General features: G+C 37.0%; 1 long non-coding RNA gene across 6 annotated transcripts in view; it reads right to left on the bottom strand.

The window, feature by feature from the left end:
- Positions 1–847: 847 nt before the first annotated feature.
- LOC113949669 overlaps positions 848–6844 on the bottom strand; it is a 54724-nt gene continuing 48727 nt past the window's right edge. For 4 of the 6 annotated variants that reach the window (XR_003528515.1, XR_003528518.1, XR_003528513.1 and 1 more), the window contains one exon: positions 848–5363. This is a non-coding gene — a long non-coding RNA (uncharacterized LOC113949669). Of the gene's footprint in view, positions 5379–6844 lie in introns of all 6 variants that reach the window. The other 2 variants (XR_003528516.1, XR_003528522.1) reach the window with 2 other exon arrangements.

Here is a 6844-nt window from a genome sequence, read left to right as displayed (position 1 = left end):
AGCAGATAGGCAAAGCCTGTCTGTAGGAGTATGAAGAAAGGAAGAAAAAGGCCCTGAGTATTTCTTACAGTGATTTAAGCAATTAACTTTAACTTTAAAACTGGATTGCCATTCTTGAGAGTGGAGGGTGCTTTTCTTGGTGCCAGCACTGTTGCTCACACAGCAAGCACATTGAGCTGGCTGAGTTCACCAAAAACTAACCTAAAGTTATTTGGTGAAACCACCATGGAAATATCAGAGGCAGGCTCATGTTGAAGGTAACAGGAAGGCTCTCAATCCCAAAACTTGTCTGGGTCGAGAATCACAGGACTGTAGAACCATAGTCATATATTATTGTTGACTATTCTAACTGGTCCAATAATGTAACCCCTGAAGCTTTTAATTTGCCTTTCTTTCAATAAAAGATTAAAATGTATACATCTGAGATTTTATATGCTATAATTTATGCCTTATATACTTCAAATTTTGTAATACTTAAAGTTTTTCTGTGTATTTGTTGAGAAATTCCAAAATATTTTACTTTTAAAACCACTTGAAAGTGTAAAAGCTGCTTACAGAACATTCCTTTATAGGTAATAAAGCCACTGCTTGCCCTGCAGAAACATAGGAAAATGTGAAACTTTCTATCCATGTCTGTCTCCTATGGCTATAAACAGCAGAAAAGAACAATATGGATATATTGTTCCCATCTCTCAACAGAAACTAAGTCAGTCTTTAGCTACTCAACACTGTATACTTTAGATTGAAGATACAAACTGGATAAATGCTGCTATAATTAATTTTTTAATTTCAGAACTTTCAAACATAAGGTTCAAATTTTACATTAAGAGACAGAAGCAATATTAGATAAATTCAAATTTGATTTATTAACAAATACAGAGCTATTATAAGTGAATAAAATGTGGAAAAAAACTGCACCTGAAAGCCATTAAATAAATTCTAACAGAAATAAACTATGTAGTGAAAAATACTCCAAACATTATTATCCCCCTCACAGAAAGATGAGCATTGTCACTCATGCTACTGCATTTTTTCCATAATTCTTTCTTATTTCTCTTTATAGGCAAACATTTTATTCTGATACACGCAACTTCCACCTTAGAAAGGAGATTCACATATATCTCAGATGTAGTGTTTTCCTTCAAATACATTTTAAACCTTTTGTTTACTTGTTTCTTACATGAAGAATTGCTGCTTGGCTTCAAGTTACACCGTGGTAAAATAGCAGCTCGCCACTTTGGATATATTTCTATCATTTCTTGTGATTTCCGTGACAGGCTGTGATGAAGAAGATAAAGGAAGTCTAAACATTTCAAATTTCCATCATTACTGTTAGTACTGCTACCTGTCTAGGACAGACTTCCCTCAATACTTAACAAGATACCATGACTAAGGGAAAAGCTGAAACATTTTCAGATCTCTGTATCCAAATACTCAGTATAGACCACTCTCACTCAGCAAAGAGTGCCATGTGCAGTACCAAGAAAACCGCTTTTGAAATTTGAAGAACAATGGCCTGTAGAAGTGCTAAATACACAGGTCTAAGTCACCTTACATTTTCAACAATGCACTGCTTACCACTGTACAACTAGTTCATTCTTTCTGCAAAATAGGTCTTCACAGGTAAATTTATTGTCAAACATGATGAAGTTGAAACATGAACATTACCTTCAGTGTACAGAATATTTTACAGAATATTGAAGATGTTACTTATGAAATGACATTCAAAAATGGTACAAGTATTTAATAATAAGAGTCACATTTGCAAAATGAATCAGTGACAAGACAGGACAAAAATCAGACTGTTTTGGAGTTCACAGGACTGCACAAATAGACCATGAATAAACAACATGGAAACTCTGCTTCTCAACTTGAGCCGGCAACAAGAAAAGTTGATTGCAGATCTTGTCTTTAAAAGATGCGCAATACTCGCCTCTTCCTCCAACATCAGAATTGAAGAATGCCATAGAAAATTCCAAAAGGAAATGTACTCTAGTACAGCTACTAAACAAAAGTGTTTCGTTTTTTTAAACAACCAAACCCCAACAGCCCTTCAGCTAAGTTTCTATTATCCCTATTTTAAATGTGACATGGAGGTGTAGAAACTATCACAGTATGCCACAGTTTGAGGTACGCTTTAACAAGATAGGAGGCTGTTGGGAGACATAACATTACAGAATATTTTAATTCAAATGACAACTCCCAAGAAACTCACCTACAAATGTAAACTGCCAGTGTTTCCTTCAGACATAAGAGTCTTAAGTTAGGCACCTCTAAATTAAAGAGGAATACAAGTACTACAGAAGCCAAGGCCCAGTAACTTGTTTAGAATCATATAAGAATAAAGGCAGAAAAATAAACACCTCATCCAATTCTCAGGAATTCTCACTTGACGTGACCACGAAGACATGGTTTCCTCTACTTGTAGCAGTTATTCCATTGCCTACAGAATTTTCTACTAATCTGCAGCACCTATAGCAGCATTAAGCTTCTTGCTGGCACTGCCCAAAAACATCTTCCCTGGCCCAGCACCCACACCCAGCCAGTCCTATCGTTAGGTTGAACATTCTGTGTGATCACAAAGATTGCTTCATTGTACACTGACACAAGGGGGCAAATGAAGATTGCAGAATCTTAAAGTAGGAGTTACCTAACCTCTTACCTTTTCATTTTGTGATCTTCATGTTCTTTTTACAGTTATCAGGTTGTGTTTTGTGTATTTTCCCCACAAAAACATTTCCCCCTTTGAATTTTAATTCCCCTTATTAGTTGAAGTATTTTATTTACTTCCACAAAGATGATGAGAGAGCTGAACAATCTTTCACACGAAGAAAGGCCGAGAGAGTTGAGACTCCAGCCTGGAGAAGAAAAAGCTTGTGTTTGTGTGATCTTATCAAAGTTTCTAAACACCTGCTGATGGAGGAAAGGGACAGTAAAGAAGACATAGGCAGGCTCTTCTCCGTTGTGTCCAGTGATAGGACAGAAGGCAACAGGTACAAAATGAACTGCATGATATTCTGTCTCAACAGGACAGGTTGCAGAGTCTCCATCCTTGAAGATATTCAAAAGTTGACTGGACACAGCCCTAAAGAAGCTGCTCTGCCCAACCCTGCTTGAACTAGATGATCTCCAGAGGTCCTTTCGTTCCTTAACTACTCTGTTATTTTGGGATTCCTTTTCAGGACCAAAATCCACAAAGTAGTAGCTGAGGGTACTAATAAGCTTGCTCTTTTCTATGTGGAATATGATGAGGGGAATGAAATTGACAGTCATTTTGCAGATGACAGCAAAAGCTACTACTTAACAGTCTACATTCCCTTCTGGATCTCAAGTGCAGAATACCCTAGTGAATGTTAGGAATGATCTGAAGTGTGCGAGCCCTTTCCCCCAAGCCTGACTTGTTCTCTTTGCTTCAAGCCAGATCCCTTCTGTCAGGCTGCTGCTTCTTCCAATTTCAAGAAACAAACCCCAAATCTTTGCTAAACTATTTCAATCCTTCAGATTTTCCAGTTTATCAGATCTGTCTTTCCCCTGTTCTCAGCTCAAATCTTTCAATACCAGATTTTTAGACATGCTCCTCTCACTAGACATCTTCACACCTATATAGCTATTAGTCTCAGTTTATTTTCAAGTAGGCCTTCCTTTTCTTTCTCTTTTATGTGAGTTAGGCATCTTTTTCCTGTGCAGTTCCTAAGCCTAGCAGAAAATAAGCACCTGAACTGAAAACAGTGAGCCTTCCTTTCTCACATCAGGCACAATCCTTAGGATCCCAGAGTCGCAAGGCAGAGGGGGTTTGATTTGGTCACAGCCTATGGCACCATCCGTGCAGGCAAACCTCTGGAAAATATAACTGCTAATATTATTTAAGTCACCTGTGAACCATGCGAAAAATACAACATCCTTTCCAAAGGTTTAGGATCCAAATCATTTGAGTAGGCCTTCATAAGCACTTCAAGTCATTTTCTTAATCTTGACAGGAACTTTGGTTCCTCAGTTGAACTCTGGTTCTGCAAGTGCTCAGATTGTGTTTTCATCCTGTCACTGAACTGTTCTAAGTTGCTAGGGCCAACGAACAAGGTGGTCCAACCTTCGCCCTTCTGCTTCTTCCCGTTCCCTGCCATCTCCTGCTTTGTGCCAGCGATAGGGGTTTGCATGGCGAACCAGAAGGAAGCAGTCCGTTCCTATAAAGGCCTACATGGGCACAATGAAGTAGTCAGGAACACACGGTTTGGCCACTGGACTTTGACAAAGCCATGCAAATAGACTTGTTGCATGCTTTCAAGTCTTTCCGATCAGCTCCTTAGATTCCTATCTACTCATACAAGTCCCTGGGAAAAATCCTGGATATATTAAAATACCAGATCAACAAGAGCAACAGGATGGATGGCCCCCTGCTAGCAGAAGTCTGCAGTGGGCTGACAAAAATCAGTGATCTTTAAAGGATGTGGTATAGTAGAAGAATAACATCTTTTTCTTTTATAACTCACAGAATCTGGTCTAGCCAAGCAATTCTAAGTTTTCAAATGGCTGAAATGTATGTGCAGGTCTTCAGTGTTAAGCAGTTAAAAATAAACAAATATAACATAGTGCTACTTCAAGAAATTCAGTGAGAAAGCTATTCACCTTTGAGCCAGATAGCATATTTTTTCTAAATAATCAACCTCAGTTTGGTCACGTATCTTGAGAGCTGTAATAGATAAAGGTACACATGGAAGTGTACTTTATAAAAAGACGTAGGCTATCTAATTATGCATAGGTTTGCTGCTGAGAACTGCTCAGGTCTGAACTAAATTGGAAATTTTAGCCATCAGTAGTTTCAACAGTTCAAATCCGTAGCAGTTGCAAACAAGAAAAGCGTAATTTTTAGCAGCACATACACCAGGCTGAAATTCTATGCAGTCAAATAATGCAAATTTATGAATTATAAAAACTTGGATTCATATTCATCTACATCATGTTTGTACCTGTGCAACTGCACCAGTAGCAGGCTTGTGAAGGCTGAAGTGAAAACAAATCCCCAGCGCAGATAAGCTTTCTTCCTCCTTTTAAAACATCTATATGATATATAAACTTGACTCTGCGAGCATTTAATTGAAGAAGGCATGTGTATTTTAAATGGTAAAATACAACAGGGCTAATAAAATTAGATTAGCAAGTGATACTGAGTCATGATAGTGAAGAAAATAAAATCTTAAAAGGAAACACACTTTCAGATCTGTATCTAAAATTAGTGACATTTACATAACCATTAGTCTACATTTGACTCACCACACAGTTCTTGCATGCAGCTTTTAAAAGGAAAGGAGCCCAAGTAATTTCCATTCTCACTGCAGCGATTTCAATCATCTCAATGAAAGATTCTCCTGCAAGAGAAAAATCTTAGTGGAAGATGAGAAAAAAAAAATTAGTAAATTCGCAGTCAGATCCACAGTTTAAACTTCTAACCATAAAACAGTTATGGATCTATAGTCAAGCGGTTTAAGAAATGAAGTGTTTAATAGGTTTTGTTAAAAAATTTGAAAGACACTTTTGCTTTGTGAGTTCTCTTTGTTAAAAGCATGACCAAAAATTTCCCAGTTCCATTCATTTAGAAAGTGCTGTAAAAAATGAATAACCAGTTTTAAGAGTTTTAATAAAGAAATACTGACAATTAAAGTAACATAATTTTTATAGTTTAAAAAAATATAAACAAACACACTTACCAAAGCATTGTTCGACAGGTGTAGCTTGAGATGGCTTCTTTAAAAAGCTCAGTTTTCAGGTAAACCAACACAAAGTTATATATGTCTATCCTATATTTACCATCATACACTATGAAGTTCTAAATATTGTTTCTGAATAGACCAAAATACAAACAAAAGCCAAGAAAGTGTTTATAAACAGACAATATACAAATTTGTGGCAACAAAAAGGCAAAGGAAATACACAAAATGTCCTTTTCCATGACTGGCGTGCAGAAGTGGAAAGCCTTACTTCAGCAGCACAGTTAATACTGGAGATATTTACAGTCTTAACACCAATATTTACGTGCTGCTAAAGTATGACAGACATCAGCATCACAAGATTGACTAATTCATAAGTGATATGTCTCTTCAGGGTGATGAAATCCTTGTATTTTTGAGGCAGCACAATATGGCCTGCACCTTTTCAAAACCCACAAACCATTATGTGCTGCTACGTTATGCCAAGGTGTCTACCATGCTTCAAGGAAATAGAAACATACACTGAGAGCTTAATGCAGAATTTTCTTACTGAATGTTAGCTTTCATGTAGTAACATCAGCTGTATTAATAAACTACAAAATGTTTATAAAACATCTGTCCATTGCCAAGCTGATTGCTTATTTACAGTGCTCTAGACTTTATTGTCAACTGTGCATAAAACCTTAATGGGACATGAACCAGTAACTGGACAAATTGTGTCTGATTAGAGGAACTAAAGATTATACAGATGTTTACTTCAAAAGAAAACAAAAAAAGTCTGGGTTATTTTCTAATCTAACTTTTGGTCATCTGGAGATTGATGTGAACCCCAACAACTTTCATATATAACGGAATAAGAGCCAATCTCAAAATAAGCTTCTATCAACTACTATATCAGTCCTCAAGACCTTTGTTACCTCTGCAGCTTACTCTCACTGCAATTTTTGGACAGACAGATTTACAAGTGCTTCTTAATTAACTTCAGGGGAAAAATATATTTAAGAAAATCCACAACAGATTGTTAGCAAGAATAGTAACTTATCTCTTATTAGGAGCAGGGGTTCATTGGCCCTCAGCCTAGAATGACCATGCTACTTTTACTTGAAGAAGTAGGCAAGAGACTTGGAGTTCACATGCCTGCC

This window comes from Corapipo altera, unplaced genomic scaffold (assembly GCF_003945725.1).
Source record: "Corapipo altera isolate COAL_440 unplaced genomic scaffold, ASM394572v1 0, whole genome shotgun sequence".
Lineage (NCBI taxonomy): Eukaryota > Metazoa > Chordata > Aves > Passeriformes > Pipridae > Corapipo > Corapipo altera.
The sequence above is the reverse complement of the archived record's forward strand: the minus strand, read 5'-3'. Positions and strand labels throughout refer to the sequence as shown.